The sequence below is a fragment of the Pseudophryne corroboree genome, chromosome 4, assembly GCF_028390025.1.
Source record: "Pseudophryne corroboree isolate aPseCor3 chromosome 4, aPseCor3.hap2, whole genome shotgun sequence".
In the NCBI taxonomy this organism is placed as follows: domain Eukaryota; kingdom Metazoa; phylum Chordata; class Amphibia; order Anura; family Myobatrachidae; genus Pseudophryne; species Pseudophryne corroboree.
The window spans coordinates 92,061,406-92,088,759 of record NC_086447.1 but is presented as its reverse complement, the minus strand read 5'-3'; the positions used below and the strand labels follow the sequence as shown (position 1 = coordinate 92,088,759).

At 37.6% G+C, this 27,354-nt stretch overlaps 7 non-coding genes across 7 annotated transcripts; all 7 read right to left on the bottom strand.

The window, feature by feature from the left end:
* Positions 1-14,521: 14,521 nt before the first annotated feature.
* On the bottom strand, positions 14,522-14,607 carry TRNAR-UCU (transfer RNA arginine (anticodon UCU)). The gene is given in 2 exon segments: positions 14,522-14,557; positions 14,571-14,607. It is a non-coding gene; the product is annotated as a tRNA-Arg (tRNA).
* Positions 14,608-16,259: 1,652 nt separating this feature from the next.
* TRNAR-UCU (transfer RNA arginine (anticodon UCU)) lies at positions 16,260-16,345 on the bottom strand. The gene is given in 2 exon segments: positions 16,260-16,295; positions 16,309-16,345. It is a non-coding gene; the product is annotated as a tRNA-Arg (tRNA).
* A 1,652-nt stretch (positions 16,346-17,997) lies between these two features.
* On the bottom strand, positions 17,998-18,083 carry TRNAR-UCU (transfer RNA arginine (anticodon UCU)). The gene is given in 2 exon segments: positions 17,998-18,033; positions 18,047-18,083. It is a non-coding gene; the product is annotated as a tRNA-Arg (tRNA).
* Positions 18,084-20,616: 2,533 nt separating this feature from the next.
* TRNAR-UCU (transfer RNA arginine (anticodon UCU)) lies at positions 20,617-20,702 on the bottom strand. Its single transcript is given in 2 exon segments — positions 20,617-20,652; positions 20,666-20,702. It is a non-coding gene; the product is annotated as a tRNA-Arg (tRNA).
* A 1,652-nt stretch (positions 20,703-22,354) lies between these two features.
* On the bottom strand, positions 22,355-22,440 carry TRNAR-UCU (transfer RNA arginine (anticodon UCU)). Its single transcript is given in 2 exon segments — positions 22,355-22,390; positions 22,404-22,440. It is a non-coding gene; the product is annotated as a tRNA-Arg (tRNA).
* Positions 22,441-24,972: 2,532 nt separating this feature from the next.
* TRNAR-UCU (transfer RNA arginine (anticodon UCU)) lies at positions 24,973-25,058 on the bottom strand. Its single transcript is given in 2 exon segments — positions 24,973-25,008; positions 25,022-25,058. It is a non-coding gene; the product is annotated as a tRNA-Arg (tRNA).
* Positions 25,059-26,712: 1,654 nt separating this feature from the next.
* On the bottom strand, positions 26,713-26,798 carry TRNAR-UCU (transfer RNA arginine (anticodon UCU)). The gene is given in 2 exon segments: positions 26,713-26,748; positions 26,762-26,798. It is a non-coding gene; the product is annotated as a tRNA-Arg (tRNA).
* Between the last annotated feature and the right edge of the window lie 556 nt (positions 26,799-27,354).

Sequence of the window (27,354 nt, the reverse complement as noted above, 5' to 3'; positions counted from 1 at the left end):
GTATCAACAGTACAATGTGTTGAATACTCTTATGTTTTAAATGACAATCTGTGATGAAACTAATCTTTTTATTTTTCTATTTTTTAAGTAGGCTGTAAAGAGAGTATCTTAGAGTGAGATTCAAATTTTTGTAATGATTTCAGGAATAGCTCCCACTTTGTGTGAGGTGCAAATCAATATGGGGACAATTGCACCATTTCTGATTGAGTGTTTGTTGCAAAGAAACTGAAGACAGAAACATTTTGGTAACATTTATATAGGTTTTGCATTTTTACCAGTATAGATATTTATATTAATTTATATTATAATAATTACATGGCTATCGAGTGTCAGATATTTATAACATTTCTCCCAAATGCAACAGCTATGTCTGAGTCTTCCTCTTGCGGTTTTCAAGTGCAAGTCCTATATCAGATTTTAGCAATTGTGTAGGTTATTTGTAATACCCATCTAAGGATTTTTTATGATTTTTGAGTGTACTGTAGATACACTTTAAGCTTTGTATTCCTACGTGAGCAGACTCAACATAATATTTTCATTGCTGGTTAAAAATAACCATCCACATTTTTATTACCAGTTATTGATTTAAAGTATCTAAAATTGATTTGTAACTGGTCTTACATTTAAATGATTTTTATGTCAACAGCCTATAATTACTTTGTATATATAGTATATAGGTCTTCCATATACAATGTCTATGTTATGTATCATTTTAAGTAAATTTTAAATGTTTGCATTTGAAGCTAAAGAACGACTCTGGTGGAACTCAAACCCACAACCTTTGAATAACTACAACCTACTAGAAGTCCAATGCGCTATCCATAGCGCCACAGAGCCACTGAAGCAACAAGCTTTTGTATCGACAGTACAACTTGTAGAATACTTTCATGTTTTAAAAGCTACAATCTGTGATGAAACAAATCTATTATGTCTTTCTTTTTTTAGTAGGATGTATATACACAGTATTGTAGAGTAAGAGCCAAAATGTTATACTGATTTCAGAAATAGCATCCTCGTTGTGTGAGGTGCAAAAAAATGTGGGGACAATTGCACCCTGTGTGAAATAGTAACTGTTTATTGCAATACAAACTAAAGACCAAAATATTTTCTAAAATGTATTTAATGTTTAGAGTGCTGAACAGTGTAGATATTCATCTTATTTCATACTATAATGATAATGTTACTAACCTGTGTCAGATATTTCCAACATTCCTCTTGAATGCAACATCCCTGTCTGAGTTTTCCGGCTGCTGATTTTGAGTGCAAGTCCTAAATCAGGTTTAAGCAATTATTTAGCTAATATGTGATAACCATGTAAGGATGACAGGTAAAAAGTAGAGATGAGTGGGTTCGGTTTCTCTGAATCCGAACCCGCACGAACTTCATGTTTTTTTCACGGGTCCGAGCAGACTCGGATCCTCCCGCCTTGCTCGGTTAACCCGAGCGCGCCCGAACGTCATCATGACGCTGTCGGATTCTCGCGAGACTCGGATTCTATATAAGGAGCCGCGCGTCGCCGCCATTTTCACACGTGCATTGAGATTGATAGGGAGAGGACGTGGCTGGCGTCCTCTCCATTTAGATTAGGGTTGAGAGAGAGAGAGAGAAATTGACCTGAGGCTGTGATACTGTAGAAGAGAGTGCAGAGTTTAGTGACTGACGACCACAGTGACCCCCAGACAGTGCAGTTGTTTGTTTTATTTAATATATCCGTTCTCTGCCTGAAAAAAACGATACACACAGTGACTCAGTCACATACCATATCTGTGTGCACTGCTCAGCCCAGTGTGCTGCATCAATGTATATATATATCTGACTGTGCTCAGCTCACACAGCTTATAATTGTGGGGGAGACTGGGGAGCACTGCAGTGCCAGTTATAGGTTATAGCAGGAGCCAGGAGTACATAATATTATATTAAAATTAAACAGTGCACACTTTTGCTGCAGGAGTGCCACTGCCAGTGTGACTAGTGACCAGTGACCTGACCACCAGTATATATAATATTAGTAGTATACTATCTCTTTATCAACCAGTCCATATTAGCAGCAGACACAGTACAGTGCGGTAGTTCACGGCTGTGGCTACCTCTGTGTCGGCACTCGGCAGCCCGTCCATAATTGTATATACCACCTAACCGTGGTTTTTTTTTCTTTCTTTATAGTCATACTAGTTACGAGTATACTATCTCTTTATCAACCAGTCTATATTAGCAGCAGACACAGTACAGTGCGGTAGTTCACGGCTGTGGCTACCTCTGTGTCGGCACTCGGCAGCCCGTCCATAATTGTATATACCACCTAACCGTGGTTTTTTTTTCTTTCTTTATACATACATACTAGTTACGAGTATACTATCTCTTTATCAACCAGTCTATATTAGCAGCAGACACAGTACAGTGCGGTAGTTCACGGCTGTGGCTACCTCTGTGTCGGCACTCGGCAGCCCGTCCATAATTGTATATACCACCTAACCGTGGTTTTTTTTTCTTTCTTTATACATACATACTAGTTACGAGTATACCATCTCTTTATCAACCAGTCTATATATTAGCAGCAGACACAGTACAGTGCGGTAGTTCACGGCTGTGGCTACCTCTGTGTCGGCACTCGGCAGCCCGTCCATAATTGTATATACCACCTAACCGTGGTTTTTTTTTTCTTTCTTTATAGTCATACTAGTTACGAGTATACTATCTCTTTATCAACCAGTCTATATTAGCAGCAGACACAGTACAGTGCGGTAGTTCACGGCTGTGGCTACCTCTGTGTCGGCACTCGGCAGCCCGTCCATAATTGTATATACCACCTAACCGTGGTTTTTTTTTCTTTCTTTATACATACATACTAGTTACGAGTATACTATCTCTTTATCAACCAGTCTATATTAGCAGCAGACACAGTACAGTGCGGTAGTTCACGGCTGTGGCTACCTCTGTGTCGGCACTCGGCAGCCCGTCCATAATTGTATATACCACCTAACCGTGTTTTTTTTTCTTTCTTTATACATACATACTAGTTACGAGTATACTATCTCTTTATCAACCAGTCTATATATTAGCAGCAGACACAGTACAGTGCGGTAGTTCACGGCTGTGGCTACCTCTGTGTCGGCACTCGGCAGCCCGTCCATAATTGTATATACCACCTAACCGTGGTTTTTTTTTCTTTCTTTATACATACATACTAGTTACGAGTATACTATCTCTTTATCAACCAGTCTATATATTAGCAGCAGACACAGTACAGTGCGGTAGTTCACGGCTGTGGCTACCTCTGTGTCGGCACTCGGCAGCCCGTCCATAATTGTATATACCACCTAACCGTGGTTTTTTTTTTCTTTCTTTATAGTCATACTAGTTACGAGTATACTATCTCTTTATCAACCAGTCTATATTAGCAGCAGACACAGTACAGTGCGGTAGTTCACGGCTGTGGCTACCTCTGTGTCGGCACTCGGCAGCCCGTCCATAATTGTATATACCACCTAACCGTGGTTTTTTTTTCTTTCTTTATACATACATACTAGTTACGAGTATACTATCTCTTTATCAACCAGTCTATATTAGCAGCAGACACAGTACAGTGCGGTAGTTCACGGCTGTGGCTACCTCTGTGTCGGCACTCGGCAGCCCGTCCATAATTGTATATACCACCTAACCGTGTTTTTTTTTTCTTTCTTTATACATACATACTAGTTACGAGTATACTATCTCTTTATCAACCAGTCTATATATTAGCAGCAGACACAGTACAGTGCGGTAGTTCACGGCTGTGGCTACCTCTGTGTCGGCACTCGGCAGCCCGTCCATAATTGTATATACCACCTAACCGTGGTTTTTTTTTCTTTCTTTATACATACATACTAGTTACGAGTATACTATCTCTTTATCAACCAGTCTATATATTAGCAGCAGACACAGTACAGTGCGGTAGTTCACGGCTGTGGCTACCTCTGTGTCGGCACTCGGCAGCCCGTCCATAATTGTATATACCACCTAACCGTGGTTTTTTTTTCTTTCTTTATACATACATACTAGTTACGAGTATACTATCTCTTTATCAACCAGTCTATATTAGCAGCAGACACAGTACAGCGCGGTAGTTCACGGCTGTGGCTACCTCTGTGTCGGCACTCGGCAGCCCGTCCATAATTGTATATACCACCTAACCGTGGTTTTTTTTTCTTTCTTTATACATACATACTAGTTACGAGTATACTATCTCTTTATCAACCAGTCTATATATTAGCAGCAGACACAGTACAGTGCGGTAGTTCACGGCTGTGGCTACCTCTGTGTCGGCACTCGGCAGCCCGTCCATAATTGTATATACCACCTAACCGTGGTTTTTTTTTTCTTTCTTTATAGTCATACTAGTTACGAGTATACTATCTCTTTATCAACCAGTCTATATTAGCAGCAGACACAGTACAGTGCGGTAGTTCACGGCTGTGGCTACCTCTGTGTCGGCACTCGGCAGCCCGTCCATAATTGTATATACCACCTAACCGTGGTTTTTTTTTCTTTCTTTATACATACATACTAGTTACGAGTATAATATCTCTTTATCAACCAGTCTATATTAGCAGCAGACACAGTACAGTGCGGTAGTTCACGGCTGTGGCTACCTCTGTGTCGGCACTCGGCAGCCCGTCCATAATTGTATATACCACCTAACCGTGGTTTTTTTTTCTTTCTTTATACATACATACTAGTTACGAGTATACTATCTCTTTATCAACCAGTCTATATATTAGCAGCAGACACAGTACAGTGCGGTAGTTCACGGCTGTGGCTACCTCTGTGTCGGCACTCGGCAGCCCGTCCATAATTGTATATACCACCTAACCGCGGTTTTTTTTTCTTCTTTATACATACATACTACTACGACATCTCTTTATCAACCAGTCTATATTAGCAGCAGACACAGTACAGTGCGGTAGTTCACGGCTGTGGCTACCTCTGTGTCGGCACTCGGCAGCCCGTCCATAATTGTATATACCACCTAACCGTGGTTTTTTTTTCTTTCTTTATACATACATACTAGTTACGAGTATACTATCTCTTTATCAACCAGTCTATATATTAGCAGCAGACACAGTACAGTGCGGTAGTTCACGGCTGTGGCTACCTCTGTGTCGGCACTCGGCAGCCCATCCATAATTGTATATACCACCTAACCGTGGTTTTTTTTTCTTTCTTTATACATACATACTAGTTACGAGTATACTATCTCTTTATCAACCAGTCTATATATTAGCAGCAGACACAGTACAGTGCGGTAGTTCACGGCTGTGGCTACCTCTGTGTCGGCACTCGGCAGCCCGTCCATAATTGTATATACCACCTAACCGTGGTTTTTTTTTCTTTCTTTATACATACATACTAGTTACGAGTATACTATCTCTTTATCAACCAGTCTATATTAGCAGCAGACACAGTACAGTGCGGTAGTTCACGGCTGTGGCTACCTCTGTGTCGGCACTCGGCAGCCCGTCCATAATTGTATATACCACCTAACCGTGGTTTTTTTTTCTTTCTTTATACATACATACTAGTTACGAGTATACTATCTCTTTATCAACCAGTCTATATATTAGCAGCAGACACAGTACAGTGCGGTAGTTCACGGCTGTGGCTACCTCTGTGTTGGCACTCTGCAGCCCGTCCATAATTGTATATACCACCTAACCGTGGTTTTTTTTTCTTTCTTTATACATACATACTAGTTACGAGTATACTATCTCTTTATCAACCAGTCTATATATTAGCAGCAGACACAGTACAGTGCGGTAGTTCACGGCTGTGGCTACCTCTGTGTCGGCACTCGGCAGCCCGTCCATAATTGTATATACCACCTAACCGTGGTTTTTTTTTTCTTTCTTTATAGTCATACTAGTTACGAGTATACTATCTCTTTATCAACCAGTCTATATTAGCAGCAGACACAGTACAGTGCGGTAGTTCACGGCTGTGGCTACCTCTGTGTCGGCACTCGGCAGCCCGTCCATAATTGTATATACCACCTAACCGTGGTTTTTTTTTCTTTCTTTATACATACATACTAGTTACGAGTATACTATCTCTTTATCAACCAGTCTATATTAGCAGCAGACACAGTACAGTGCGGTAGTTCACGGCTGTGGCTACGTCTGTGTCGGCACTCGGCAGCCCGTCCATAATTGTATATACCACCTAACCGTGGTTTTTTTTTCTTTCTTTATACATACATACTAGTTACGAGTATACTATCTCTTTATCAACCAGTCTATATATTAGCAGCAGACACAGTACAGTGCGGTAGTTCACGGCTGTGGCTACCTCTGTGTCGGCACTCGGCAGCCCGTCCATAATTGTATATACCACCTAACCGCGGTTTTTTCTTCTTCTTTATACATACATACTACTACGACATCTCTTTATCAACCAGTCTATATTAGCAGCAGACACAGTACAGTGCGGTAGTTCACGGCTGTGGCTACCTCTGTGTCGGCACTCGGCAGCCCGTCCATAATTGTATATACCACCTAACCGTGGTTTTTTTTTCTTTCTTTATACATACATACTAGTTACGAGTATACTATCTCTTTATCAACCAGTCTATATATTAGCAGCAGACACAGTACAGTGCGGTAGTTCACGGCTGTGGCTACCTCTGTGTCGGCACTCGGCAGCCCGTCCATAATTGTATATACCACCTAACCGTGGTTTTTTTTTCTTTCTTTATACATACATACTAGTTACGAGTATACTATCTCTTTATCAACCAGTCTATATATTAGCAGCAGACACAGTACAGTGCGGTAGTTCACGGCTGTGGCTACCTCTGTGTCGGCACTCGGCAGCCCGTCCATAATTGTATATACCACCTAACCGTGGTTTTTTTTTCTTTCTTTTTACATACATACTAGTTACGAGTATACTATCTCTTTATCAACCAGTCTATATTAGCAGCAGACACAGTACAGTGCGGTAGTTCACGGCTGTGGCTACCTCTGTGTCGGCACTCGGCAGCCCGTCCATAATTGTATATACCACCTAACCGTGGTTTTTTTTTCTTTCTTTATACATACATACTAGTTACGAGTATACTATCTCTTTATCAACCAGTCTATATTAGCAGCAGACACAGTACAGTGCGGTAGTTCACGGCTGTGGCTACCTCTGTGTCGGCACTCGGCAGCCCGTCCATAATTGTATATACCACCTAACCGTGGTTTTTTTTTCTTTCTTTATACATACATACTAGTTACGAGTATACTATCTCTTTATCAACCAGTCTATATATTAGCAGCAGACACAGTACAGTGCGGTAGTTCACGGCTGTGGCTACCTCTGTGTCGGCACTCGGCAGCCCGTCCATAATTGTATATACCACCTAACCGTGGTTTTTTTTTCTTTCTTTATACATACATACTAGTTACGAGTATACTATCTCTTTATCAACCAGTCTATATTAGCAGCAGACACAGTACAGTGCGGTAGTTCACGGCTGTGGCTACCTCTGTGTCGGCACTCGGCAGCCCGTCCATAATTGTATATACCACCTAACCGTGGTTTTTTTTTCTTTCTTTATACATACATACTAGTTACGAGTATACTATCTCTTTATCAACCAGTCTATATATTAGCAGCAGACACAGTACAGTGCGGTAGTTCACGGCTGTGGCTACCTCTGTGTCGGCACTCGGCAGCCCGTCCATAATTGTATATACCACCTAACCGTGGTTTTTTTTTCTTCTTTATACATACATACTACTACGACATCTCTTTATCAACCAGTCTATATTAGCAGCAGACACAGTACAGTACGGTAGTTCACGGCTGTGGCTACCTCTGTGTCTGCACTCGGCAGGCAGTCCATCCATAATTGTATACCACCTAACCGTGGTTTTTTTTTCTTTCTTCTTTATACATACATAGTTACATAGACATCTCTTTATCAACCAGTCTATATTAGCAGCAGACACAGTACAGTACGGTAGTTCACGGCTGTGGCTACCTCTGTGTCTGCACTCGGCAGGCAGTCCATAATTGTATACTAGTATCCATCTCCATTGTTTACCTGAGGTGCCTTTTAGTTGTGCCTATTAAAATATGGAGAACAAAAATGTTGAGGTTCCAAAATTAGGGAAAGATCAAGATCCACTTCCACCTCGTGCTGAAGCTGCTGCCACTAGTCATGGCCGAGACGATGAAATGCCAGCAACGTCGTCTGCCAAGGCCGATGCCCAATGTCATAGTACAGAGCATGTCAAATCCAAAACACCAAATATCAGAAAAAAAAGGACTCCAAAACCTAAAATAAAATTGTCGGAGGAGAAGCGTAAACTTGCCAATATGCCATTTACGACACGGAGTGGCAAGGAACGGCTGAGGCCCTGGCCTATGTTCATGGCTAGTGGTTCAGCTTCACATGAGGATGGAAGCACTCAGCCTCTCGCTAGAAAAATGAAAAGACTCAAGCTGGCAAAAGCAGCACAGCAAAGAACTGTGCATTCTTCGAAATCCCAAATCCACAAGGAGAGTCCAATTGTGTCGGTTGCGATGCCTGACCTTCCCAACACTGGACGTGAAGAGCATGCGCCTTCCACCATTTGCACGCCCCCTGCAAGTGCTGGAAGGAGCACCCGCAGTCCAGTTCCTGATAGTCAGATTGAAGATGTCAGTGTTGAAGTACACCAGGATGAGGAGGATATGGGTGTTGCTGACGCTGGGGAGGAAATTGACCAGGAGGATTCTGATGGTGAGGTGGTTTGTTTAAGTCAGGCACCCGGGGAGACACCTGTTGTCCGTGGGAGGAATATGGCCGTTGACATGCCAGGTGAAAATACCAAAAAAATCAGCTCTTCGGTGTGGAGGTATTTCACCAGAAATGCTGACAACAGGTGTCAAGCCGTGTGTTCCCTTTGTCAAGCTGTAATAAGTAGGGGTAAGGACGTTAACCACCTCGGAACATCCTCCCTTATACGTCACCTGCAGCGCATTCATAATAAGTCAGTGACAAGTTCAAAAACTTTGGGTGACAGCGGAAGCAGTCCACTGACCAGTAAATCCCTTCCTCTTGTAACCAAGCTCACGCAAACCACCCCACCAACTCCCTCAGTGTCAATTTCCTCCTTCCCCAGGAATGCCAATAGTCCTGCAGGCCATGTCACTGGCAATTCTGACGATTCCTCTCATGCCTGGGATTCCTCCGATGCATCCTTGCGTGTAACGCCTACTGCTGCTGGCGCTGCTGTTGTTGCTGCTGGGAGTCGATGGTCATCCCAGAGGGGAAGTCGTAAGCCCACTTGTACTACTTCCAGTAAGCAATTGACTGTTCAACAGTCCTTTGCGAGGAAGATGAAATATCACAGCAGTCATCCTGCTGCAAAGCGGATAACTGAGGCCTTGACAACTATGTTGGTGTTAGACGTGCGTCCGGTATCCGCCGTTAGTTCACAGGGAACTAGACAATTTATTGAGGCAGTGTGCCCCCGTTACCAAATACCATCTAGGTTCCACTTCTCTAGGCAGGCGATACCGAGAATGTACACGGACGTCAGAAAAAGACTCACCAGTGTCCTAAAAAATGCAGTTGTACCCAATGTCCACTTAACCACGGACATGTGGACAAGTGGAGCAGGGCAGGGTCAGGACTATATGACTGTGACAGCCCACTGGGTAGATGTATGGACTCCCGCCGCAAGAACAGCAGCGGCGGCACCAGTAGCAGCATCTCGCAAACGCCAACTCTTTCCTAGGCAGGCTACGCTTTGTATCACCGCTTTCCAGAATATGCACACAGCTGAAAACCTCTTACGGCAACTGAGGAAGATCATCGCGGAATGGCTTACCCCAATTGGACTCTCCTGTGGATTTGTGGCATCGGACAACGCCAGCAATATTGTGTGTGCATTAAATATGGGCAAATTCCAGTACGTCCCATGTTTTGCACATACCTTGAATTTGGTGGTGCAGAATTTTTTAAAAAACGACAGGGGCGTGCAAGAGATGCTGTCGGTGGCCAGAAGAATTGCGGGACACTTTCGGCGTACAGGCACCACGTACAGAAGACTGGAGCACCACCAAAAACTACTGAACCTGCCCTGCCATCATCTGAAGCAAGAAGTGGTAACGAGGTGGAATTCAACCCTCTATATGCTTCAGAGGTTGGAGGAGCAGCAAAAGGCCATTCAAGCCTATACAATTGAGCACGATATAGTAGGTGGAATGCACCTGTCTCAGGCGCAGTGGAGAATGATTTCAACGTTGTGCAAGGTTCTGATGCCCTTTGAACTTGCCACACGTGAAGTCAGTTCAGACACTGCCAGCCTGAGTCAGGTCATTCCCCTCATCAGGCTTTTGCAGAAGAAGCTGGAGACATTGAAGGAGGAGCTAACACGGAGCGATTCCGCTAGGCATGTGGGACTTGTGGATGGAGCCCTTAATTCGCTTAACAAGGATTCACGGGTGGTCAATCTGTTGAAATCAGAGCACTACATTTTGGCCACCGTGCTCGATCCTAGATTTAAAGCCTACCTTGGATCTCTCTTTCCGGCAGACACAAGTCTGCTGGGGTTGAAAGACCTGCTGGTGACAAAATTGTCAAGTCAAGCGGAACGCGACCTGTCAACATCTCCTCCTTCACATTCTCCCGCAACTGGGGGTGCGAGGAAAAGGCTCAGAATTCCGAGCCCACCCGCTGGCGGTGATGCAGGGCAGTCTGGAGCGACTGCTGATGCTGACATCTGGTCCGGACTGAAGGACCTGACAACGATTACGGACATGTCGTCTACTGTCACTGCATATGATTCTCTCAACATTGGTAGAATGGTGGAGGATTATATGAGTGACCGCATCCAAGTAGGCACGTCACACAGTCCGTACTTATACTGGCAGGAAAAAGAGGCAATTTGGAGGCCCTTGCACAAACTGGCTTTATTCTACCTAAGTTGCCCTCCCACAAGTGTGTACTCCGAAAGAGTGTTTAGTGCCGCCGCTCACCTTGTCAGCAATCGGCGTACGAGGTTACATCCAGAAAATGTGGAGAAGATGATGTTCATTAAAATGAATTATAATCAATTCCTCCGCGGAGACATTGACCAGCAGCAATTGCCTCCACAAAGTACACAGGGAGCTGAGATGGTGGATTCCAGTGGGGACGAATTGATAATCTGTGAGGAGGGGGATGTACACGGTGATATATCGGAGGGTGATGATGAGGTGGACATCTTGCCTCTGTAGAGCCAGTTTGTGCAAGGAGAGATTAATTGCTTCTTTTTTGGGGGGGGGGTCCAAACCAACCCGTCATATCAGTCACAGTCGTGTGGCAGACCCTGTCACTGAAATGATGGGTTGGTTAAAGTGTGCATGTCCTGTTTTGTTTATACAACATAAGGGTGGGTGGGAGGGCCCAAGGACAATTCCATCTTGCACCTCTTTTTTCTTTTCTTTTTCTTTGCATCATGTGCTGATTGGGGAGGGTTTTTTGGAAGGGACATCCTGCGTGACACTGCAGTGCCACTCCTAAATGGGCCCGGTGTTTGTGTCGGCCACTAGGGTCGCTAATCTTACTCACACAGTCAGCTACCTCATTGCGCCTCTTTTTTTCTTTGCGTCATGTGCTGTTTGGGGAGGGTTTTTTGGAAGGGACATCCTGCGTGACACTGCAGTGCCACTCCTAGATGGGCCCGGTGTTTGTGTCGGCCACTAGGGTCGCTAATCTTACTCACACAGCTACCTCATTGCGCCTCTTTTTTTCTTTGCGTCATGTGCTGTTTGGGGAGGGTTTTTTGGAAGGGACATCCTGCGTGACACTGCAGTGCCACTCCTAGATGGGCCCGGTGTTTGTGTCGGCCACTAGGGTCGCTAATCTTACTCACACAGCTACCTCATTGCGCCTCTTTTTTTCTTTGCGTCATGTGGTGTTTGGGGAGGGTTTTTTGGAAGGGCCATCCTGCGTGACACTGCAGTGCCACTCCTAGATGGGCCCGGTGTTTGTGTCGGCCACTAGGGTCGCTAATCTTACTCACACAGCTACCTCATTGCGCCTCTTTTTTTCTTTGCGTCATGTGCTGTTTGGGGAGGGTTTTTTGGAAGGGACATCCTGCGTGACACTGCAGTGCCACTCCTAGATGGGCCCGGTGTTTGTGTCGGCCACTAGGGTCGCTTATCTTACTCACACAGCGACCTCGGTGCAAATTTTAGGACTAAAAATAATATTGTGAGGTGTGAGGTATTCAGAATAGACTGAAAATGAGTGTAAATTATGGTTTTTGAGGTTAATAATACTTTGGGATCAAAATGACCCCCAAATTCTATGATTTAAGCTGTTTTTTAGTGTTTTTTGAAAAAAACACCCGAATCCAAAACACACCCGAATCCGACAAAAAAAATTCGGTGAGGTTTTGCCAAAACGCGTTCGAACCCAAAACACGGCCGCGGAACCGAACCCAAAACCAAAACACAAAACCCGAAAAATTTCAGGCGCTCATCTCTAGTAAAAAGGATTTAATGTTTTTTGAGTGTAGATACCCTTCAAGGTCTGCATAGCTAGCTGAGCAGACTCAACATTGAATTTGGTTGCTGGTTAAATATAACAATAAGCATTTTTGATCAGCAGTTATTGATTTAAAGTATCGAAAATTGATTTGAAATTGGTGATCTTACATTGAAAAGATTTTTATGTCACCAGCCTATCACTACTTTGTATATATATATAGTAAATAAGTCTCCTATATACAATGTCTATTTTAAGTATTATTGTAAGTAAAGTTTAAATGTTTGCATTTGAAACTAAGGAACGACTCTGGTGGTACTCGAACACAAGACCTTTGAATAACTACAACCTACTAGAAGTCCAATGCGCTGTCCATTGCACCACAGAGCCACTGATGTACCACATTTTTGTATCAACAGTACAATGTGTTGAATACTCTTATGTTTTAAATGACAATCTGTGATGAAACTAATCTTTTTATTTTTCTATTTTTTAAGTAGGCTGTAAAGAGAGTATCGTAGAGTGAGAGTCAAATTTTTGTAATGATTTCAGAAATAGCTCCCACTTTGTGTGAGGTGCAAATCAATATGGGGACAATTGCACCATGTCTGATTGAGTGTTTGTTGCAAAGAAACTGAAGACAGAAACATTTTGGTAACATTTATATAGGTTTTGTATTTTTACCAGTATATATATATTTATATTAATTTATATTATAATAATTACATGGCTATCGAGTGTCAGATATTTATAACATTTCTCCCAAATGCAACAGCTATGTCTGAGTCTTCCTCTTGCTGTTTTAAAGTGCAAGTCCTATATCAGGTTTTAGCAATTGTGTAGGTTATTTGTAATACACATCTAAGGATTTTTTATGATTTTTGAGTGTACTGTAGATACACCTTAAGCTTTGTATTCCTACGTGAGCAGACTCAACATAATATTTTGATTGCTGGTTAAAAATAACCATCCACATTTTTATTACCAGTTATTGATTTAAAGTATCTAAAATTGATTTGTAACTGGTCTTACATTTAAATGATTTTTATGTCAACAGCCTATAATTACTTTGTATATATAGTATATAGGTTTCCCATATACAATGTCTATGTTATGTATCATTTTAAATGTTTGCATTTGAAGCTAAAGAATGACTCTGCTGGGACTCGAACCCACAACCTTTGAGTAACTACAACCTACTAGAAGTCCAATACGCTATCCATTGCGCCACAGAGCCACTGAAACAGCAAGCGTTTGTATCGACAGTACAGCTTGTAGAATACTTTCATGTTTTAAAAGCTACAATCTGTGATGAAACAAATCTATTATGTCTTTCTTTTTTTAGTAGGATGTATATACAGAGTATTGTAGAGTAAGAGCCAAAATTTTATACTGATTTCAGAAATAGCATCCTCATTGTGTGAGGTGCAAAAAAAATGTGGGGACAATTGCACCCTGTGTGAAATAGTAACTGTTTATTGCAATACAAACTAAAGACCAAAATATTTTCTAAAATGTATTTAATGTTTAGAGTGCTTAACAGTGTAGATATTCATCTTATTTCATACTATAATGATAATGTTGCTAACCTGTGTCAGATATTTCCAACATTCCTCTTGAATGCAACATCCCTGTCTGAGTTTTCCGGCTGCTGATTTCGAGTGCAAGTCCTATATCAGGTTTAAGCAATTATTTAGCTAATATGTGATAACCATGTAAGGATTACAGGTAAAAAGGATTTAATGTTTTTTTGAGTGTAGATACCCTTCAAGGTCTGCATAGCTAGCTGAGCAGACTCAACATTGAATTTGGTTGCTGGTTAAATATAACAATAAGCACTTTTGATCAGCAGTTATTGATTTAAAGTATCGAAAATTGATTTGTAATTGGTGATCTTACATTGAAAAGATTTTTATGTCACCAGCCTATCATTACTTTGTATATATATATATATAGTAAATAAGTCTCCTGTATACAATGTCTACGTTATGTATTATTGTAAGTAAACTTTAAATCTTTGCATTTGAAACTAAAGAACGACTCTGGTGGGACTCGAACCCACAACCTTTGAATAACTACAACCTACTAGAAGTCCAATGCGCTATCCATTGCGCCACAGAGCCACTGATGTATCATACTTTTGTATCAACTGTACAATGTGTTGAATACTCTTATGTTTTAAATGACACAATCTGTGATGAAACTAATCTTTTTATTTTTCTATTTTTTAAGTATGCTGTAAAGAGAGTATCGTAGAGTGAGAGTAAAATTTTTGTAATGATTTCAGAAATAGCTCCCATTTTGTGTGAGGTGCAAATCAATATGGGGACAATTGCACCATGTCTGATTGAGTGTTTGTTGCAAAGAAACTGAAGACAGAAACATTTTGGTAACATTTATATAGGTTTTGCATTTTTACCAGTATAGATATTTATATTAATTTATATTATAATAATTACATGGCTATCGAGTGTCAGATATTTATAACATTTCTCCCAAATGCAACAGCTATGTCTGAGTCTTCCTCTTGCGGTTTTCAAGTGCAAGTCCTATATCAGGTTTTAGCAATTGTGTAGGTTATTTGTAATACCCATCTAAGGATTTTTTATGATTTTTGAGTGTACTGTAGATACACTTTAAGCTTTGTATTCCTACGTGAGCAGACTCAACATAATATTTTCATTGCTGGTTAAAAATAACCATCCACATTTTTATTACCAGTTATTGATTTAAAGTATCTAAAATTGATTTGTAACTGGTCTTACATTTAAATGATTTTTATGTCAACAGCCTATAATTACTTTGTATATATAGTATATAGGTCTCCCATATACAATGTCTATGTTATGTATCATTTTAAGTAAATTTTAAATGTTTGCATTTGAAGCTAAAGAACGACTCTGGTGGGACTCAAACCCACAACCTTTGAATAACTACAACCTACTAGAAATCCAATGCGCTATCCATAGCGCCACAGAGCCACTGAAGCAACAAGCTTTTGTATCGACAGTACAACTTGTAGAATACTTTCATGTTTTAAAAGCTACAATCTGTGATGAAACAAATCTATTATGTCTTTCTTTTTTTAGTAGGATGTATATACACAGTATTGTAGAGTAAGAGCCAAAATGTTATACTGATTTCAGAAATAGCATCCTCGTTGTGTGAGGTGCAAAAAAATGTGGGGACAATTGCACCCTGTGTGAAATAGTAACTGTTTATTGCAATACAAACTAAAGACCAAAATATTTTCTAAAATGTATTTAATGTTTAGAGTGCTGAACAGTGTAGATATTCATCTTATTTCATACTATAATGATAATGTTACTAACCTGTGTCAGATATTTCCAACATTCCTCTTGAATGCAACATCCCTGTCTGAGTTTTCCGACTGCTGATTTTGAGTGCAAGTCCTAAATCAGGTTTAAGCAATTATTTAGCTAATATGTGATAACCATGTAAGGATTACAGGTAAAAAGGATTTAATGTTTTTTGAGTGTAGATACCCTTCAAGGTCTGCATAGCTAGCTGAGCAGACTCAACATTGAATTTGGTTGCTGGTTAAATATAACAATAAGCATTTTTGATCAGCAGTTATTGATTTAAAGTATCGAAAATTGATTTGTAATTGGTGATCTTACATTGAAAAGATTTTTATGTCACCAGCCTATCACTACTTTGTATATATATATAGTAAATAAGTCTCCTATATACAATGTCTATTTTATGTATTATTGTAAGTAAAGTTTAAATGTTTGCATTTGAAGCTAAAGAATGACTCTGCTGGGACTCGAACCCACAACCGTTGAATAACTACAACCTACTAGAAGTCCAATGCGCTATCCATTGCGCCACAGAGCCACTGAAGCAGCAAACGTTTGTATCGACAGTACAACTTGTAGAATACTTTCATGTTTTAAAAGCTACAATCTGTGATGAAACAAATCTATTATGTCTTTCTTTTTTTAGTAGGATGTATATACAGAGTATTGTAGAGTAAGAGCCAACATTTTATACTGATTTAAGAAATAGCATCCTCATTGTGTGAGGTGCAAAAAAATGTGGGGACAATTGCACCCTGTGTGAAATAGTAACTGTTTATTGCAATACAAACTAAAGACCAAAATATTTTCTAAAATGTATTTAATGTTTAGAGTGCTTAACAGTGTAGATATTCATCTTATTTCATACTATCATGATAATGTTGCTAACCTGTGTCAGATATTTCCAACATTCCTCTTGAATGCAACATCCCTGTCTGAGTTTTCCGGCTGCTGATTTCGAGTGCAAGTCCTATATCAGGTTTAAGCAATTATTTAGCTAATATGTGATAACCATGTAAGGATTACAGGTAAAAAGGATTTAATGTTTTTTGAGTGTAGAAACCCTTCAAGGTCTGCTTAGCTAGCTGAGCAGACTCAACATTGAATTTGGTTGCTGGTTAAATATAACAATAAGCATTTTTGATCAGCAGTTATTGATTTAAAGTATCGAAAATTGATTTGTAATTGGTGATCTTACATTGAAAAGATTTTTATGTCACCAGCCTATCACTACTTTGTATATATATATAGTAAATAAGTCTCCTATATACAATGTCTATTTTATGTATTATTGTAAGTAAAGTTTAAATGTTTGCATTTGAAACTAAGGAACGACTCTGGTGGTACTCGAACACAAGACCTTTGAATAACTACAACCTACTAGAAGTCCAATGCGCTGTCCATTGCACCACAGAGCCACTGATGTACCACATTTTTGTATCAACAGTACAATGTGTTGAATACTCTTATGTTTTAAATGACAATCTGTGATGAAACTAATCTTTTTATTTTTCTATTTTTTAAGTAGGCTGTAAAGAGAGTATCGTAGAGTGAGAGTCAAATTTTTGTAATGATTTCAGAAATAGCTCCCACTTTGTGTGAGGTGCAAATCAATATGGGGACAATTGCACCATGTCTGATTGAGTGTTTGTTGCAAAGAAACTGAAGACAGAAACATTTTGGTAACATTTATATAGGTTTTGTATTTTTACCAGTATATATATATTTATATTAATTTATATTATAATAATTACATGGCTATCGAGTGTCAGATATTTATAACATTTCTCCCAAATGCAACAGCTATGTCTGAGTCTTCCTCTTGCTGTTTTAAAGTGCAAGTCCTATATCAGGTTTTAGCAATTGTGTAGGTTATTTGTAATACACATCTAAGGATTTTTTATGATTTTTGAGTGTACTGTAGATACACTTTAAGCTTTGTATTCCTACGTGAGCAGACTCAACATAATATTTTGATTGCTGGTTAAAAATAACCATCCACATTTTTATTACCAGTTATTGATTTAAAGTATCTAAAATTGATTTGTAACTGGTCTTACACTTAAATGATTTTTATGTCAACAGCCTATAATTACTTTGTATATATAGTATATAGGTCTCCCATATACAATGTCTATGTTATGTATCATTTTAAGTAAATTTTAAATGTTTGCATTTGAAGCTAAAGAATGACTCTGCTGGGACTCGAACCCACAACCTTTGAATAACTACAACCTACTAGAAGTCCAATGCGCTATCCATTGCGCCACAGAGCCACTGAAGCAGCAAGCGTTTGTATCGACAGTACAACTTGTAGAATACTTTCATGTTTTAAAAGCTACAATCTGTGATGAAACAAATCTATTATGTCTTTCTTTTTTTAGTAGGATGTATATACAGAGTATTGTAGAGTAAGAGCCAACATTTTATACTGATTTCAGAAATAGCATCCTCATTGTGTGAGGTGCAAAAAAAATGTGGGGACAATTGCACCCTGTGTGAAATAGTAACTGTTTATTGCAATACAAACTAAAGACCAAAATATTTTCTAAAATGTATTTAATGTTTAGAGTGCTTAACAGTGTAGATATTCATCTTATTTCATACTATCATGATAATGTTGCTAACCTGTGTCAGATATTTCCAACATTCCTCTTGAATGCAACATCCCTGTCTGAGTTTTCCGGCTGCTGATTTCGAGTGCAAGTCCTATATCAGGTTTAAGCAATTATTTAGCTAATATGTGATAACCATGTAAGGATTACAGGTAAAAAGGATTTAATGTTTTTTGAGTGTAGATACCCTTCAAGGTCTGCATAGCTAGCTGAGCAGACTCAACATTGAATTTGGTTGCTGGTTAAATATAACAATAAGCATTTTTGATCAGCAGTTATTGATTTAAAGTATCGAAAATTGATTTGTAATTGGTGATCTTACATTGAAAAGATTTTTATGTCACCAGCCGATCATTACTTTGTATATATATATATAGTAAATAAGTCTCCTGTATACAATGTCTACGTTATGTATTATTGTAAGTAAAGTTTAAATGTTTGCATTTGAAACTAAAGAACGACTCTGGTGGGACTCGAACACAAGACCTTTGAATAACTACAACCTACTAGAAGTCAAATGCGCTGTCCATTGCACCACAGAGCCACTGATGTACCACGTTTTTGTATCAACAGTACAATGTGTTGAATACTCTTATGTTTTAAATGACAATCTGTGATGAAACTAATCTTTTTATTTTTCTATTTTTTAAGTAGGCTGTAAAGAGAGTATCGTAGAGTGAGATTCAAATTTTTGTAATGATTTCAGGAATAGCTCCCACTTTGTGTGAGGTGCAAATCAATATGGGGACAATTGCACCATGTCTGATTGAGTGTTTGTTGCAAAGAAACTGAAGACAGAAACATTTTGGTAACATTTATATAGGTTTTGCATTTTTACCAGTATAGATATTTATATTAATTTATATTATAATAATTACATGGCTATCGAGTGTCAGATATTTATAACATTTCTCCCAAATGCAACAGCTATGTCTGAGTCTTCCTCTTGCGGTTTTCAAGTGCAAGTCCTATATCAGGTTTTAGCAATTGTGTAGGTTATTTGTAATACCCATCTAAGGATTTTTTATGATTTTTGAGTGTACTGTAGATACACTTTAAGCTTTGTATTCCTACGTGAGCAGACTCAACATAATATTTTCATTGCTGGTTAAAAATAACCATCCACATTTTTATTACCAGTTATTGATTTAAAGTATCTAAAATTGATTTGTAACTGGTCTTACATTTAAATGATTTTTATGTCAACAGCCTATAATTACTTTGTATATATAGTATATAGGTCTCCCATATACAATGTCTATGTTATGTATCATTTTAAGTAAATTTTAAATGTTTGCATTTGAAGCTAAAGAACGACTCTGGTGGGACTCAAACCCACAACCTTTGAATAACTACAACCTACTAGAAATCCAATGCGCTATCCATAGCGCCACAGAGCCACTGAAGCAACAAGCTTTTGTATCGACAGTACAACTTGTAGAATACTTTCATGTTTTAAAAGCTACAATCTGTGATGAAACAAATCTATTATGTCTTTCTTTTTTTAGTAGGATGTATATACACAGTATTGTAGAGTAAGAGCCAAAATGTTATACTGATTTCAGAAATAGCATCCTCGTTGTGTGAGGTGCAAAAAAATGTGGGGACAATTGCACCCTGTGTGAAATAGTAACTGTTTATTGCAATACAAACTAAAGACCAAAATATTTTCTAAAATGTATTTAATGTTTAGAGTGCTGAACAGTGTAGATATTCATCTTATTTCATACTATAATGATAATGTTACTAACCTGTGTCAGATATTTCCAACATTCCTCTTGAATGCAACATCCCTGTCTGAGTTTTCCGGCTGCTGATTTTGAGTGCAAGTCCTAAATCAGGTTTAAGCAATTATTTAGCTAATATGTGATAACCATGTAAGGATTACAGGTAAAAAGGATTTAATGTTTTTTGAGTGTAGATACCCTTCAAGGTCTGCATAGCTAGCTGAGCAGACTCAACATTGAATTTGGTTGCTGGTTAAATATAACAATAAGCATTTTTGATCAGCAGTTATTGATTTAAAGTATCGAAAATTGATTTGTAATTGGTGATCTTACATTGAAAAGATTTTTATGTCACCAGCCTATCACTACTTTGTATATATATATAGTAAATAAGTCTCCTATATACAATGTCTATTTTATGTATTATTGTAAGTAAAGTTTAAATGTTTGCATTTGAAGCTAAAGAATGACTCTGCTGGGACTCGAACCCACAACCGTTGAATAACTACAACCTACTAGAAGTCCAATGCGCTATCCATTGCGCCACAGAGCCACTGAAGCAGCAAACGTTTGTATCGACAGTACAACTTGTAGAATACTTTCATGTTTTAAAAGCTACAATCTGTGATGAAACAAATCTATTATGTCTTTCTTTTTTTAGTAGGATGTATATACAGAGTATTGTAGAGTAAGAGCCAACATTTTATACTGATTTAAGAAATAGCATCCTCATTGTGTGAGGTGCAAAAAAATGTGGGGACAATTGCACCCTGTGTGAAATAGTAACTGTTTATTGCAATACAAACTAAAGACCAAAATATTTTCTAAAATGTATTTAATGTTTAGAGTGCTTAACAGTGTAGATATTCATCTTATTTCATACTATCATGATAATGTTGCTAACCTGTGTCAGATATTTCCAACATTCCTCTTGAATGCAACATCCCTGTCTGAGTTTTCCGGCTGCTGATTTCGAGTGCAAGTCCTATATCAGGTTTAAGCAATTATTTAGCTAATATGTGATAACCATGTAAGGATTACAGGTAAAAAGGATTTAATGTTTTTTGAGTGTAGAAACCCTTCAAGGTCTGCTTAGCTAGCTGAGCAGACTCAACATTGAATTTGGTTGCTGGTTAAATATAACAATAAGCATTTTTGATCAGCAGTTATTGATTTAAAGTATCGAAAATTGATTTGTAATTGGTGATCTTACATTGAAAAGATTTTTATGTCACCAGCCTATCACTACTTTGTATATATATATAGTAAATAAGTCTCCTATATACAATGTCTATTTTATGTATTATTGTAAGTAAAGTTTAAATGTTTGCATTTGAAACTAAGGAACGACTCTGGTGGTACTCGAACACAAGACCTTTGAATAACTACAACCTACTAGAAGTCCAATGCGCTGTCCATTGCACCACAGAGCCACTGATGTACCACATTTTTGTATCAACAGTACAATGTGTTGAATACTCTTATGTTTTAAATGACAATCTGTGATGAAACTAATCTTTTTATTTTTCTATTTTTTAAGTAGGCTGTAAAGAGAGTATCGTAGAGTGAGAGTCAAATTTTTGTAATGATTTCAGAAATAGCTCCCACTTTGTGTGAGGTGCAAATCAATATGGGGACAATTGCACCATGTCTGATTGAGTGTTTGTTGCAAAGAAACTGAAGACAGAAACATTTTGGTAACATTTATATAGGTTTTGTATTTTTACCAGTATATATATATTTATATTAATTTATATTATAATAATTACATGGCTATCGAGTGTCAGATATTTATAACATTTCTCCCAAATGCAACAGCTATGTCTGAGTCTTCCTCTTGCTGTTTTAAAGTGCAAGTCCTATATCAGGTTTTAGCAATTGTGTAGGTTATTTGTAATACACATCTAAGGATTTTTTATGATTTTTGAGTGTACTGTAGATACACTTTAAGCTTTGTATTCCTACGTGAGCAGACTCAACATAATATTTTGATTGCTGGTTAAAAATAACCATCCACATTTTTATTACCAGTTATTGATTTAAAGTATCTAAAATTGATTTGTAACTGGTCTTACACTTAAATGATTTTTATGTCAACAGCCTATAATTACTTTGTATATATAGTATATAGGTCTCCCATATACAATGTCTATGTTATGTATCATTTTAAGTAAATTTTAAATGTTTGCATTTGAAGCTAAAGAATGACTCTGCTGGGACTCGAACCCACAACCTTTGAATAACTACAACCTACTAGAAGTCCAATGCGCTATCCATTGCGCCACAGAGCCACTGAAGCAGCAAGCGTTTGTATCGACAGTACAACTTGTAGAATACTTTCATGTTTTAAAAGCTACAATCTGTGATGAAACAAATCTATTATGTCTTTCTTTTTTTAGTAGGATGTATATACAGAGTATTGTAGAGTAAGAGCCAACATTTTATACTGATTTCAGAAATAGCATCCTCATTGTGTGAGGTGCAAAAAAATGTGGGGACAATTGCACCCTGTGTGAAATAGTAACTGTTTATTGCAATACAAACTAAAGACCAAAATATTTTCTAAAATGTATTTAATGTTTAGAGTGCTTAACAGTGTAGATATTCATCTTATTTCATACTATCATGATAATGTTGCTAACCTGTGTCAGATATTTCCAACATTCCTCTTGAATGCAACATCCCTGTCTGAGTTTTCCGGCTGCTGATTTCGAGTGCAAGTCCTATATCAGGTTTAAGCAATTATTTAGCTAATATGTGATAACCATGTAAGGATTACAGGTAAAAAGGATTTAATGTTTTTTGAGTGTAGATACCCTTCAAGGTCTGCATAGCTAGCTGAGCAGACTCAACATTGAATTTGGTTGCTGGTTAAATATAACAATAAGCATTTTTGATCAGCAGTTATTGATTTAAAGTATCGAAAATTGATTTGTAATTGGTGATCTTACATTGAAAAGATTTTTATGTCACCAGCCGATCATTACTTTGTATATATATATATAGTAAATAAGTCTCCTGTATACAATGTCTACGTTATGTATTATTGTAAGTAAAGTTTAAATGTTTGCATTTGAAACTAAAGAACGACTCTGGTGGGACTCGAACACAAGACCTTTGAATAACTACAACCTACTAGAAGTCAAATGCGCTGTCCATTGCACCACAGAGCCACTGATGTACCACGTTTTTGTATCAACAGTACAATGTGTTGAATACTCTTATGTTTTAAATGACAATCTGTGATGAAACTAATCTTTTTATTTTTCTATTTTTTAAGTAGGCTGTAAAGAGAGTATCGTAGAGTGAGATTCAAATTTTTGTAATGATTTCAGGAATAGCTCCCACTTTGTGTGAGGTGCAAATCAATATGGGGACAATTGCACCATGTCTGATTGAGTGTTTGTTGCAAAGAAACTGAAGACAGAAACATTTTGGTAACATTTATATAGGTTTTGCATTTTTACCAGTATAGATATTTATATTAATTTATATTATAATAATTACATGGCTATCGAGTGTCAGATATTTATAACATTTCTCCCAAATGCAACAGCTATGTCTGAGTCTTCCTCTTGCGGTTTTCAAGTGCAAGTCCTATATCAGGTTTTAGCAATTGTGTAGGTTATTTGTAATACCCATCTAAGGATTTTTTATGATTTTTGAGTGTACTGTAGATACACTTTAAGCTTTGTATTCCTACGTGAGCAGACTCAACATAATATTTTCATTGCTGGTTAAAAATAACCATCCACATTTTTATTACCAGTTATTGATTTAAAGTATCTAAAATTGATTTGTAACTGGTCTTACATTTAAATGATTTTTATGTCAACAGCCTATAATTACTTTGTATATATAGTATATAGGTCTCCCATATACAATGTCTATGTTATGTATCATTTTAAGTAAATTTTAAATGTTTGCATTTGAAGCTAAAGAACGACTCTGGTGGGACTCAAACCCACAACCTTTGAATAACTACAACCTACTAGAAATCCAATGCGCTATCCATAGCGCCACAGAGCCACTGAAGCAACAAGCTTTTGTATCGACAGTACAACTTGTAGAATACTTTCATGTTTTAAAAGCTACAATCTGTGATGAAACAAATCTATTATGTCTTTCTTTTTTTAGTAGGATGTATATACACAGTATTGTAGAGTAAGAGCCAAAATGTTATACTGATTTCAGAAATAGCATCCTCGTTGTGTGAGGTGCAAAAAAATGTGGGGACAATTGCACCCTGTGTGAAATAGTAACTGTTTATTGCAATACAAACTAAAGACCAAAATATTTTCTAAAATGTATTTAATGTTTAGAGTGCTGAACAGTGTAGATATTCATCTTATTTCATACTATAATGATAATGTTACTAACCTGTGTCAGATATTTCCAACATTCCTCTTGAATGCAACATCCCTGTCTGAGTTTTCCGGCTGCTGATTTTGAGTGCAAGTCCTAAATCAGGTTTAAGCAATTATTTAGCTAATATGTGATAACCATGTAAGGATTACAGGTAAAAAGGATTTAATGTTTTTTGAGTGTAGATACCCTTCAAGGTCTGCATAGCTAGCTGAGCAGACTCAACATTGAATTTGGTTGCTGGTTAAATATAACAATAAGCATTTTTGATCAGCAGTTATTGATTTAAAGTATCGAAAATTGATTTGTAATTGGTGATCTTACATTGAAAAGATTTTTATGTCACCAGCCTATCACTACTTTGTATATATATATAGTAAATAAGTCTCCTATATACAATGTCTATTTTATGTATTATTGTAAGTAAAGTTTAAATGTTTGCATTTGAAGCTAAAGAATGACTCTGCTGGGACTCGAACCCACAACCGTTGAATAACTACAACCTACTAGAAGTCCAATGCGCTATCCATTGCGCCACAGAGCCACTGAAGCAGCAAACGTTTGTATCGACAGTACAACTTGTAGAATACTTTCATGTTTTAAAAGCTACAATCTGTGATGAAACAAATCTATTATGTCTTTCTTTTTTTAGTAGGATGTATATACAGAGTATTGTAGAGTAAGAGCCAACATTTTATACTGATTTAAGAAATAGCATCCTCATTGTGTGAGGTGCAAAAAAATGTGGGGACAATTGCACCCTGTGTGAAATAGTAACTGTTTATTGCAATACAAACTAAAGACCAAAATATTTTCTAAAATGTATTTAATGTTTAGAGTGCTTAACAGTGTAGATATTCATCTTATTTCATACTATCATGATAATGTTGCTAACCTGTGTCAGATATTTCCAACATTCCTCTTGAATGCAACATCCCTGTCTGAGTTTTCCGGCTGCTGATTTCGAGTGCAAGTCCTATATCAGGTTTAAGCAATTATTTAGCTAATATGTGATAACCATGTAAGGATTACAGGTAAAAAGGATTTAATGTTTTTTGAGTGTAGAAACCCTTCAAGGTCTGCTTAGCTAGCTGAGCAGACTCAACATTGAATTTGGTTGCTGGTTAAATATAACAATAAGCATTTTTGATCAGCAGTTATTGATTTAAAGTATCGAAAATTGATTTGTAATTGGTGATCTTACATTGAAAAGATTTTTATGTCACCAGCCTATCACTACTTTGTATATATATATATAGTAAATAAGTCTCCTATATACAATGTCTATTTTATGTATTATTGTAAGTAAAGTTTAAATGTTTGCATTTGAAACTAAGGAACGACTCTGGTGGTACTCGAACACAAGACCTTTGAATAACTACAACCTACTAGAAGTCCAATGCGCTGTCCATTGCACCACAGAGCCACTGATGTACCACATTTTTGTATCAACAGTACAATGTGTTGAATACTCTTATGTTTTAAATGACAATCTGTGATGAAACTAATCTTTTTATTTTTCTATTTTTTAAGTAGGCTGTAAAGAGAGTATCGTAGAGTGAGAGTCAAATTTTTGTAATGATTTCAGAAATAGCTCCCACTTTGTGTGAGGTGCAAATCAATATGGGGACAATTGCACCATGTCTGATTGAGTGTTTGTTGCAAAGAAACTGAAGACAGAAACATTTTGGTAACATTTATATAGGTTTTGTATTTTTACCAGTATATATATATTTATATTAATTTATATTATAATAATTACATGGCTATCGAGTGTCAGATATTTATAACATTTCTCCCAAATGCAACAGCTATGTCTGAGTCTTCCTCTTGCTGTTTTAAAGTGCAAGTCCTATATCAGGTTTTAGCAATTGTGTAGGTTATTTGTAATACACATCTAAGGATTTTTTATGATTTTTGAGTGTACTGTAGATACACTTTAAGCTTTGTATTCCTACGTGAGCAGACTCAACATAATATTTTGATTGCTGGTTAAAAATAACCATCCACATTTTTATTACCAGTTATTGATTTAAAGTATCTAAAATTGATTTGTAACTGGTCTTACACTTAAATGATTTTTATGTCAACAGCCTATAATTACTTTGTATATATAGTATATAGGTCTCCCATATACAATGTCTATGTTATGTATCATTTTAAGTAAATTTTAAATGTTTGCATTTGAAGCTAAAGAATGACTCTGCTGGGACTCGAACCCACAACCTTTGAATAACTACAACCTACTAGAAGTCCAATGCGCTATCCATTGCGCCACAGAGCCACTGAAGCAGCAAGCGTTTGTATCGACAGTACAACTTGTAGAATACTTTCATGTTTTAAAAGCTACAATCTGTGATGAAACAAATCTATTATGTCTTTCTTTTTTTAGTAGGATGTATATACAGAGTATTGTAGAGTAAGAGCCAACATTTTATACTGATTTCAGAAATAGCATCCTCATTGTGTGAGGTGCAAAAAAATGTGGGGACAATTGCACCCTGTGTGAAATAGTAACTGTTTATTGCAATACAAACTAAAGACCAAAATATTTTCTAAAATGTATTTAATGTTTAGAGTGCTTAACAGTGTAGATATTCATCTTATTTCATACTATCATGATAATGTTGCTAACCTGTGTCAGATATTTCCAACATTCCTCTTGAATGCAACATCCCTGTCTGAGTTTTCCGGCTGCTGATTTCGAGTGCAAGTCCTATATCAGGTTTAAGCAATTATTTAGCTAATATGTGATAACCATGTAAGGATTACAGGTAAAAAGGATTTAATGTTTTTTGAGTGTAGATACCCTTCAAGGTCTGCATAGCTAGCTGAGCAGA